Source organism: Mus pahari, chromosome 8 (assembly GCF_900095145.1).
Source record: "Mus pahari chromosome 8, PAHARI_EIJ_v1.1, whole genome shotgun sequence".
Taxonomy (NCBI): Eukaryota; Metazoa; Chordata; class Mammalia; order Rodentia; family Muridae; genus Mus; species Mus pahari.
Genome location: NC_034597.1, coordinates 43,682,607 through 43,694,503, shown reverse-complemented (window position 1 = coordinate 43,694,503; position 11,897 = coordinate 43,682,607). Strand labels below are relative to the sequence as shown.

The 11,897-nt window shown below is 39.6% G+C and overlaps 1 protein-coding gene and 1 pseudogene across 1 annotated transcript in view; both read left to right on the top strand.

The window, feature by feature from the left end:
- The first annotated feature begins 1,809 nt into the window (after window positions 1-1,809).
- LOC110325067 lies at window positions 1,810-2,621 on the top strand (annotated as a pseudogene).
- Window positions 2,622-11,227: 8,606 nt separating this feature from the next.
- LOC110325906 (olfactory receptor 4E1-like) overlaps window positions 11,228-11,897 on the top strand; it is a 5,808-nt gene continuing 5,138 nt past the window's right edge. Inside the window, exon 1 of the mRNA XM_021204069.1 lies at window positions 11,228-11,787. The gene's annotated coding sequence lies outside the window, so the exon portion shown is untranslated. The remainder of the gene's footprint in view (window positions 11,788-11,897) is intronic.

Sequence of the window (11,897 nt, the reverse complement as noted above, 5' to 3'; positions counted from 1 at the left end):
TTGAAAATGCTGTCTTTTTTCCACTGGATGGTTTTAGCCCCCTTGTCAAAAATCAAGTGACCATAGGTGTGTGGATTCATTTCTGGATCTTCAATTCTATTCCATTGATCTACATGGAGAATTGATCCATTCTTACCTCCTAAGAAATCTTTCCATCTTCTGCAGTTTTCAATTTATGTCTTCAAAATCTTAGGTTTTTTTTTAATACAAGCCCTTTACTTGCTCAGCTAGAGTTACCCCCAAGATATTTTTTTTACCCCCAAGATATTTTGAGGCTATTATAAAAAGTTGTTTCCCTAATTTTTTCTCAGTGTGTTATCCATTTGTATATAGGAAGGATACTGATTTGGGGTGTTAATTTTTTATCTTGCTGAAAGTGTTTATCAGTTGTAGAAGTTTCCTGGTGGAGTTTGTATGGTCTTTTATGTATGGAGTCTTATCGTCTACATATAATGATACTTCAACTTCTTCCTTTCCTATTAGTATCCCCTTGATCTCCTTCAGTTGTCTTATTGCTCTAGCTAAGATTGCAAGTACAATGTTGAATAGAGAGAGAGTGGACACCCTTAGCTTGTTTCTTATTTTAGTGGAAATGCTTTCAGTATCTCTCAGTTAAGGGTGATGCTGGTTGTGGTCTTACAGAAAGTGCATTCACTATGTTGAGGTTTTTCCCTGCATCCTTGATCTCCCCAGGACGTCTATCATGAAGAAATGTTGGGTTTTACTGACAGACTTTTTTTCTATGAACTTCTGAAAAGAAGGTATATTCTTTAGTGTTTGGGTGAAATGTTCTGTAGCTATCAGTTAGGTACATTTAATTTATGACATTGTTGAACTTCAGCATTTCTATACTTAGTTTTTGTCTGGATAATGTCTCTATTATCAAGAATAGGGTATTAGAGTCTCCCTCTATCAGTGTATGAGGGTTGATATGTGATTTTGACTGTAGCCATGTTTCTTCCATGAACTTGAATGTCCTTGTGTTTGATTTATAAACGTCTAGAATTGCAATGTCCTCTTGGTGGATTTTTTTCCTTTCATGAATATGTAGTGTCCTTCCCTATCTCTTCTTACTTTTGTTTGAAGTGTATTTTCTCAGCTATTAAGATGGCTGAACCTACCTACTTTTTGGAGCAATTTGTTTAGAATATCTTTTTCCTCCTTTTGCACTGAGGTGGTGTCTATCTTTGATGAGGAGGTCTGTTCTCCAACCCAGTCTGTTAGTCTATATCTTCTTATTGGAGAATTGATGCCATTAATATTGAGAGCTATTAGTAAGCAGTGTTTATTTGTTTCCAATTTCTATTTCTCATCCTCCTCTTCTTCTTCATCATCTCTATTTTTTGTAGATTTTGTCTTTTCAGTGTCCTTTACTGTGTAATTTTGCCTAGATTTTTTAAATTTAACATTTTCTTTGGTTGACTTATCAATTTCTTCTACCTTGTAGATTCTCTCTTCCACATCTTGTACTCTGTAGCTGAGGCTTAACTATGAGACTTTTGTTTGACATCCTAAATTTTTCTAGTTTTATTTCAGTTTGGGCTCTCTTTGGCAATTCTGTTGTCATCATCGCCATTGTCGCCATCGTTGTCATTGTTGTTGTTATTGTTGTTGTTGTTTGTTAAATTCTACTAATTCTGTCTTTGGAGTTTGCAGAAAGCTGTTCCTTTCCTGTGCAGCAACTGTAAGGCCAGAAATTCACCACATCCATTCTCAAGATTCATGCCAGCAAGATCTTTGATTCTCATGAAGATCCCATGGTTGAGGTTGATCTATCTATGCACTTCAAAATGTCTCTTTCAAGTTGCTATGGCCACCATCCTGCCAGCCCCACCTTTCAGTGTGATCAACGGCTGGAAACAAGCTGCCCATGCAAGAGTTCACGATCTTCCCTGTTGAAGCATCCAGGTTCCATGAAGTGCTGCACATTGGAGCAAAGGTTTACCACAACCTGAAGAATGCTATCAGGGAGAAATACAGGAAGGGTGCTACCAATGTGAGTGATGAGGACAGGTTTGCGCTTAACATCCTGGAGAACAAAAGTCACTATCAGCATGGATACATGGTTGCCTCTGAGTTCTTCAGATCTGACCAACTATGATCTGAACTTCAAGTTTCCTATGACTCCAGCAGATACATCTCACCTGAACATCTGGCTGACCTATATAAGTTCTTCATCTGGGAGTATCCAGTGATGTTCATGGAAGACCCGTTTGGCCAGGACAGCTGAGAAGCTTGGCAGAAGTTCACAGCTAGTGCAAGTATACAGGTGGTTGGGGATATCTCACAGTAACCAATCCTAAATGGATTGCCAAGGCTGTGGGAAAGAAGTTCTGCAACTAGTCAAGGTGAACCAGGTCAGCAATATGATCGAATCTCTACAGGAGTATAAGCTAGTAGTCCAATAGTTGGCATGTCATAGTGTCCCACATCGCTCTAGGGAGACTAAGGATATTTTCATCACTGACATGATGGTAGGGCTCTGTACTGGGCAGATCAAGACTGGTGCCCCTTGCTGATCTGAGCAACTGGCCAAGTACAGTCAGGTACTTAGAATCAAGGGAAATCTGGATGGCAAGACTAACTTTGCTAGCAGGTCCTTCAGGAATTACCTGGCCTAGTAAAGTGTGGGCTAGAAATCCCTAGAACCACCAGCTGCTTAGACCCTGTCCTAATATCATCAAGGCAGCTCAAAGCTGGCCCAGTTCTTGACCCTCCAATGCCACTGGTTCCTTAAATGTTGGAAGCTATACCTGACCACTGGAAGCCCAGCTGGGAACCCCTGCTTTGTAATCAAGTGATTGGCCTGAATAATTGTTTCTATCAATTCACTTCCCAGCTAGTGTCTGGAGCCTTTGTAACTCCACCTTAATCTCAAGGATTACCACTAGCAGGACCCCTCCCCCCAGAGGTTCTACATGCAGAAAAAAAAAAAAAGATTCAGTGATCCTAATTAATTAATTGTACATTCATACCTTTAATTTTTCAGTATTTTATTCAACTGTATTTTCAGAGACTTCATTATTCATATCCTCTTTAGTCATATTCTCAGTAAGATACTTGAACATTTTCATAATTGCTATTTTTGAAGCTCTTGTCTTATGCTTCAGTTATACCGTGTTTTTCAAGGCCTACTGTAGAAGGATTACTGGCTTCTGGTGAAGGCTTGTTGTCTTGGCTATTTGCTTTTGTGTTTTGCACTGAGGTCTAAGCATGTTTACTTGAGAGCTATGATGTTTGAGAGGATCCTTGGTGTTGGTACCTGGTCTTCTTGTTGAGTGGGTGTTCTGTTCTTTAGTGACTATTACCCTCTCTGTATCCTAAGCAAGTGTGATGGCTGTGGAGTCTCTGGTAAAGAGTACTTTTGTGGGTAGGTCATTGGCAGAAAGGAATGGAGATGGGCTAGAAGGAAAGGCTGAGAAGACTGGAAAAGAGCTAGAGGGATGTGTCCACAATAGGAGTCAGAGTCCCCAAGGGATAGAGGAGTGGGGAAAGGGGCTCTGGTAAACAGGCTGCAATTGGATATGTAACAAGTCTGGAGACAGAGGTAAAATGGCAAGGGGAGCCCTGGTTCTGCACCAAAATATGGAGTCACTAGTGAATGGAGTTTGGTTGAGAGGAGAGGCTTCTGCAAAAATGCTGCTACAAGACTAGGAGTAAAGTCTGGAGAAAGCAGGAAGAATAGTTAGAACTGCCTACTTCAGTTCGGGCCCAGTGTGGTCACTGGGGTCCTGGGTAGAAAGTAATTGTGGGAATTGATGGTCCATTCAAAGGAATGAAAAGAGAGTAGCAAGGAAGGCTGAGAAGGTTGGCAGGAAAGACTTAGCTGGTTTCTCACCAAGTGACAGAATCTCTTGGAGATATGGTGGAAGGAAGGGCTCCTGAAAGTGTCCTGTGAGACTGGAGATATCATAATGGTGGACAGAAAGGATAGTGAAATACCTGAATCCCAGCCCCAGGGATGTACATCTTCATAGAAATACTTACTTTGGTCTTCTGTTGATATGACTGTCAAGGAGATGGCACTAGATGATTAATCTTAGGTCTTGCAGATGCTGAGCAAGCACTAACACAAAACTATATCCCCAGTCTTTTCTATTTTTATCTCTTATTTCGAAACAGTCTCACTAAGTTGCCCTGCCTGATCTTAAACTCACCATGTAGCCCAGCTAATCCATCTGTCTCAATTTCCCAAGAACCTAGGATTACTGGCTTGTACCAGCAGACAAGCTCTTTTGCTCATTTTTAACCACATATTGTTTGTTATTTTATTGTTAAGTTATTCAAGTGTTTTTAAAGGCTTTATTAATTGTCTGAGAATTTCATGCAATATATTTTGATCATATTTACCCACAACTTCACCCCTTAACTACACTACATATACATATATTTTATATATGATTGGCCCAGGGATTAGCACTATTAGGAACTGTAGCCTTGTTGGAGTAGGTGTGTCACTGTGAGTGTGGGCTTTAAGACCCTCATCCTAGCTGTCTTGAAGTCAGTCTTCCCCTAGCCACCTTCAGATGAAGATGTAAGACTCTTAGCTCCTCCTGCACAATGCCTGCCTGGATGCTACCATATTCCCACTTTGATGATAATGGACTAAACCTCTGAACCTGTAAGCCAATCCCCAATTAAATGTTGTTCTTATAAGAGTTGTCTCAGTCTTGGTGTCTGTTCACAGCAGTAAAACCCTAAGACACACCTACATCTACTCCCACATCCTTCTTCCCATAATTCCATGTTTTTGGTTTGGGGTTTTTGTTTGTTTGTTTAGTTTAATTTATTAACCCATCAATTCCAATTTGTGCTGCCCATACACTTCTTGGTGTGGGCTCATCCTACCAGGAGCAATACACCTAAAGAAAATTCTCTCTCTCTTATTCTCCCTCTCTCCTCCTCTCATGTATGTATGTAAGTATATATGTATATATGTATGTATGTATGTATGTATGCATGCATGTAATCTATCTGTCTGTCTGTCTATCTTTTGCCCAAATACCATCCACTGTCCATGTAGTTCCTCTAGAATATTGTATACAGAAGCCTTTTTTGAGGGAAACAGACACTAGTATTTCTTTCTTTTATTTTTTTTTTTTGAGTGTGATTTTTTTTTACAGACTATGTTTTTTTAATCATATTCTCTTCCCTCTTTCAACTCCTCCCAAAAACAAAGATCAAAATAAAGCAAAAAAATTAATAAACTAATAAATACTAAAACAAAACAAAAAACACATACATGAAAATAAATGGAATCCAATTTGTGTTGGCTAACTACTCCTGGGACTGACCCCTGAAATGTGGTTGATAGAAACGCAGTAATAGTCTATTGGAGAAAAGTGATGTCTTAGTAAGGGTTTCTACTGCTGCAATGAAAACCCATGACAAAAAAGCAAGTTGGGAAAAAAAGAGTTGTTTGGCTTACACTTTCACATTGTAATACATCATGGAATGAAGCCAGGATAGGAACTCAAACCCATTAGGAACCACAGCCAAGAGCTGATACAGAAACAATGAAATGAAGGAGTGCTGCTCCCTGGCTTGCTCCCCATGGCTTGCTCAGGCTTCTTTCTTATAGAACCTAGGACCACCATTCCAGGGGTGGCACCACCCACAATGGATTGGGCCCTACCCCATAAATCACTAATTAGAATAGTGCCCTATAGCCAGATGTTATGGAGGCAGTCTCTTGAGATTCCCTCCTTTCAGATAACTCTAGCTTTCAAGCTGACATAAAACTATCCAAGGAAAGTGATTTTCCCTTTCCAATAGGTATCAATTATAAACAGTTTCTTGGTTAATGGTGGGATTTTATGTCCACTTCCTCCTCTGTGCTAGAATTTTTTTTGAGGGGGTTCTAATTTGAACCTGTGAAGATCTTGTGAGTACTATCATGGTCTCTGTGAGTTCATATGTATATCAGTCCTGCTATATCTAAATGACTCTATTTCCTTGGAATCATTCACCACCTCTGGCTCTTACAGTCTTTAGGCCTTGATTACAAATAGAGTCCTGAGCCTTGACAGGGGGAGAGTTGATAAAGACATCCCATTTAGGACTGAGAGATCTAAAATCTCAAGTGATCTGTACATCATCCAGATGTGAGTCTCTCTAATAACTCTCACAACAAGAAGCAGCTTCTCTGATGAGGGTTGAAAGATACACAGATATATATCCTGTAAAGTGGGAAGTATGTGACCTGCTTTTTAATTTTGATTTTATAAGGAATTACTGTTAGGACATTGCATTAATCTCAGAAGAGACTTTGAACTTTGGACTTTTAAACATTGTTGAGACTGTGATAGATACTGAGGATTTTTGAAGTTAAACTAAATGAATTTTGCATTCTGTTATGGCTATAAGCCTATGAGGTCAAGGAGTAGAATGTAGTGGTTTGAATAGGTTTGAACCCCCCCCCACATAAATGCATGTGTTTGAATGCTTGGCCATAAAGAGTGTCACTATTAGGGGATGTGGCCTTGTTGGAGGAAGTATGGCTTAGTTAGAGAAAGTGTGTCACTTCCTAAGTGGGCTTTCAGGCCCCCTATGATCAGGCTCCGTCCACTGTAGAAGAGAGCCTCCTGTTAATGACAGTCTCCTTCTGCCTGCCTTCAGATCAGTCTCTCAGCTCCTTTTCCAGCACCATGGCTGCCCAGATGCTGCCTTGCTTCTTACCATGATGATAATGGACTGAACCTCTGAACCTGTAAGTCAGCCCCAATCAAATGCTGTCCTTTATAAGCGTTGCCTTGCTCATAGTGTCTCTTCACAGCAATGGAAACCCTAAGACTTTTCTCCTCAAACTGTACATATTTCTCTTTGCCTTATTTGCTCTTTTCATTGTGGTTTATAAAAGCAATCACTAATAAACATGTGAAGCAATCAATAATAGACTCTCTTGAAATCTCCTCTGCCAAGGACATTAATATAAAACTCTTCAGTCTAGCCTCAGGGAAATTCTTAGGACAAGGAAAAAAAAGACACATTTTTTTTTGTCAAAATATTGTTAAGAAAAATCTTCAATATTATTGCCCCTAAAACCTGGCTACCATAGTCCAAATCACCCTCAGCTCAAAGTATAATAAGATACCAGATGACTCTATAAAGATGGCTATATTTTTCTTTAAATTATTTCCAGAGATATTAGAGATGTACATACAAACTCAGAATGTTATAGAATACCCTCGACCTGAACAAGTTCAAGCCAGACAAAATCCCACCATGGATGAGAGGAAGTGGGCATGAAATACCAGCCCTAGCCAAGAATCTATTGAATCCATTTTCTCCAACCTAGTAAAAGTAAGTACAGCAAGCACACTCCACAGCAGGCCCAGTGCTCAAACCCTGTGTGGGTTTGATTTGGCTTGGCTTGGTTTGGTTTGGTTTGGTTTGGTTTGGTTTGGTTTGGTTTGGTTTGGTTTGGTTTGGTTGGGTTGGGTTGGGTTGGGTTTGGTTTGGCTTGGTTAAGAAAAAGAAAGAATATGAAGTTGGATGGGAAAGGAGGAAGGTAGGATTGGAGAGGACTTGAAGAGGGGAAAGAATAAGATCAAAATACAGTATGTGAAATTCTCAATCAATAAAAACATTATTTAAAAAATCATAATAAACAGGGTGGTAGCCTTTAATCTCAGCACTCAGGAGACAGAGGTGTCTACAGACCTCTGAGTTCAAGGTTAGCCAGGTCTACAAAGTGAGTTCCAGGAAAGCCAGGGCTAAATAGAGAAACCTTGTCTTGAAAAATCAAAAAAATAAAAATATAAAAGAAAAGAAAAAGAGCCAGGCAGTGGTGGCACACACCTTTACTTCCAGCACTTGGGAGGCAGAGGCAGGTGAATTTCTGAGTTGGAGGCCAGNCTGGTCTATAAAGTGAGTTCCAGGACAGCCAGGGCTACACAGAGAAACCCTGTCTTGAAAAAAAAAGAACGAAAGAGAGAGAGAGAGAGAGAGAGAGAGAGAGAGAGAGAGAAAGAACAGAAACTATGAAATTCTTTCTCAAAAATAACCCCAAGATTAATTCTAAAGGCAAATAAAATGTGTTGTTGTTGTTGTTGTTGTTGTAGAAGGTTGTAAGTTTTCTCTCCAGTGCTACATATACACACAAAAATAAAATAAAATAAAAATAAAATGTGCTGCCAAGGACAGGGAAAGGGGGAGTATTTGAATATGGTTTTCTTAAGCCAATGTGTAAACAGCTCCTACAAATTAAAAGTATAACTATCATATATATTTTTCAATCACGCTGTAAGGTATACGAAAAGAAATAAATCAATAACTCAAAGAGACAGCTGCTCCTGAGTGTTTATTTAGCATTTTCATCAAAATCAACAAATGGAAATACCCTAAGTTCTCATCAACTGATGGGTTGTTTTGTTTTGTTTTTGTTTTTACTTTTTTATATTTTTATAAATTCACTTCACAACCCAAAATCAGCCTTTCCTCTCCTCCCAGCACCCCCTCCTCAGGCAAGTCCTTCCCCCATTCCACCCTCCCCCTCTCTTTTGAGAAGGGGAAGCCCCCCTCAAGGTGTTACTCCCCCACACTAACCTTCCCCCTGGCCCCCTGCACAATAAGTTGCCCCAAGACTAGGCACGTCCTCTCACACTGAGGCCAGACAAGGCAGTCCATTCAGAGGCATGGGATCCACAGACAGACAGGCAACAGATTCAGGGACAGCCCCTGCTCCAGTTGTTGGGAGACCCACATGAAAAGCAGACTGCTACATATGTGCAGGAGCCTAGGTCCAGCCAGTGCTCACTCTTTGGTTCATGATTCATCTTCTGGGAGTCCTAAGGGTCCAGGTTAGTGGACTTTGTTGGTCTTCCCAAGGAGTATCAGTCCTTTTGGGGCCCTCAATCCCTCTCCCAACTCTAACTGATGATTTTTCTAATGTGTGTGTATAAAAAGAAATACTATGCATTAGCCACTTTTGAAAACTGAAATGTTGTCACTGGAGACAACATAAGTGAAAATGAACATAATTGTGTTAAATAAAATTATCCATGCTCAGAAAAGTAAATACTGGATTATCTCACTCACAATTAGAATATTTCTTAGATATTTTTAGATATTCTTAGATATCTTAGAATGTTTATCTCACAAGAGTTGACAGTAAAATGGAGCTTTCCTGAAGCTGGGGAAAGGGATGGGTTGAAAGGGTGGGAAGAAATTGATCAACAGTAACTGTACATAGTTTACACAGGAACAGAAAGTTTTGCATGCACAGTAGGGGTGCTATACATAATTCTACATATTTCTTAATTGCTGTGAGACAAAATTTTGAAGGCTTTAATTATAATAAATTAATAAATATTTGAGAATATGGATATGTATAATCAGATATAGACATCAAATAAATACACATCAAACACAACATGGTACCTGTCTTAGGGTTTTACTGCTGTGAACAGACACCATGACATAGGCAAGTCTTATAAAGGACTTATTTGGGACTGGCTTTCAGGTTCAGAGGGTCAGTCCTTTATCATCAAGGTGGGAGCATGGAGACATCTAGACAGGCACAGTGTAGGAGGAACTGAGAGTTCTACATCTTCATCTGAAGGCTGCTAGTGGAAGACTGACTTCCAGACCACTAGAAAGTGGGTCTGTTAGCCAACACCCACAGTGACACACCTACTCCAACAGGGCCACACCTTCTAATAGTGCCACTCCCTAGACCAAGCATATGCAAACTATCACAGTACCTCATAACATGCTTACTTTGTGTGTGTCATGAATAAGTTAAAAATAAATTAGCCAGGTATGGTAGGATGTGCCTTTAATCCCAATACTTGAAGGGCAGAGGCAGGTAGATACCAGTGAGTTCAACACCAGTCATGTTTATTTATTCATTTTACAACCCAAAATCAGCCTTCCTAGAGAACTTTCCAAGAGAGTCTTTTCTAGAGAAAGTTCTAGAACAGCCAGGGCTATTACACAGAGAAACACTGTCTCAAAAAAATATAAATAAATAAATAAATAAATAAATAAATAAATAAATAAATAAATAAACAAATGTAAAAGGCTAGGAAGATCAAAAGCACTAGCTGCTCTTGCAGAGGTCCTGGGTTCGGTTTCCAGCATCCACATGGTTGCATAGAACTATCTGTAACTCTACTCTGGGTGAAGGGATCTGACGCCCTCTTCTGAACTCAGAGAGTACCAAGTATGCATGTGGTGCTCAGACATACCTGTAGGCAACACTCATATAAGAAAAATGAATAGATCTTAAAATATATACATTTTAATTTTAAAAAATTAGTGATATTCATCTCTCCACTTTGTATTCTTCTTCCCTGATTTAAACAACAAATTCAAATAGCTACAGCAAAGAGAAATGAAAAGGAGAACCAAGACAAGAGACTTTAATTTATACACAAATTTGCTATTGTCTAAAGTAACAAACATTTGAAGCAAAAAAACTGACAGTAGGTTTTTTTTTCATTTTATTTTTGCCTGAAAGGCATGTTTTATGCATAACAGTAAATGCCACATGCTTTGAAAATATCTCAAAAGTTCTAAAAATTATGCAGCTTTTTCTTATTTTGTTTTATTAGATATATGAGAGAGAGAGAAAGAATGTGTGGGCCTATGTACACACCATATAATATACATGTGGAGGTCAGGGTTCTCCACTTCTGTGGAGTTGGCTCTTTCCTTCCACCTTTAGGGGTGTCCCAGGAATTAAACTTCGGTTGCCAAATGCACACGGCAAGCCTTATCCTATTGAGCCATCTTGCTGGCCTTATTCATGCTTTAAGGAGAAGAAACTAAGGATCAGAAACCTGATGCACTTCCCAAAATTTAAACATCTACAACTTTTACAGTTGCACCCAGACAACCTAACTCACAGACAAAGCACTTACACTATCAGAACCTCGCATCCACTGCCCCTCTCATGTCTATGAGCTCATATAACTTAAATGAGAAAATGCAGAGCCATCGCCTAGGGTCATCACCTAGCCTTCACACAGGGTCACTAAATACTAGTACTTAACTTAGTTATATACACTATGCCCCAAAAAGGTATTCAAGTTATGTTTGGTTTTTTGTTTTGTTTGGTTTTCATTAACTTCCCTTAGAGAGAAAAACCAAGGCGATTACATCAGCAGCCACAGAATTTACTTTTTCTAACTAGTGACTTGGCAAGCTGATGTTATGGTTTGGGTGTTGCCTTGGAAATAAAGCCTTGATAATCCAGGTGCAACACCATCAATGCAACAGCTGCCAGCCACAGCTGTTTGCTTCCTTTATGATTCCCCTTCAGAGTTTAAGAGGTGAATATTGCATCTGGAACTAATGATAAAATTTGCACCTAAAGTGTGCAACAAGACCCTTTGGCCACGCTGGGGTTCTGAGTAAGTCAGTGACCTTTTGTTTTTACATTGTCCTGATAAACTGGTACAGCTCTGAAACTGGTTGCTCACAGCTTGGAATCCCTCCTCATCACTGGGTCTGAAAAGACACAGAAGATAAACTGCCCTTGTCGCACAACTTCAGTCTGCTGGACACCATCCTAGAAACTCTTACTGCAGAATTATTTGCATAGTGAGACAAGAGCAAAAGCATAGATGCAAAAGGTTGGTTTGGTCAGGAATCTGGAATAGTGCCTCTCTGCGCTGACACGACAAGCAAGCTCTCCAGGACTGCAGTAACACAAGATGTTCTGACTACCCAACTTCAAGAAAGTTGTTTCTTTTACTGGAAGATAATTTTCATTGTATTCAAACTACCAGACAGAATACCCGAGTATCTTTGAAGGGATTGAGAGAATCAGAAAGCATTCAGGTGAGATTTATAGATATTCTTTCTTATTTTGCTCATCACCTTCTACTTTTTCCTGAAATGTGTAGTTACATACACTGTGTGTGTGTGTGTGTGTGTGTGTGTGTGTGTGT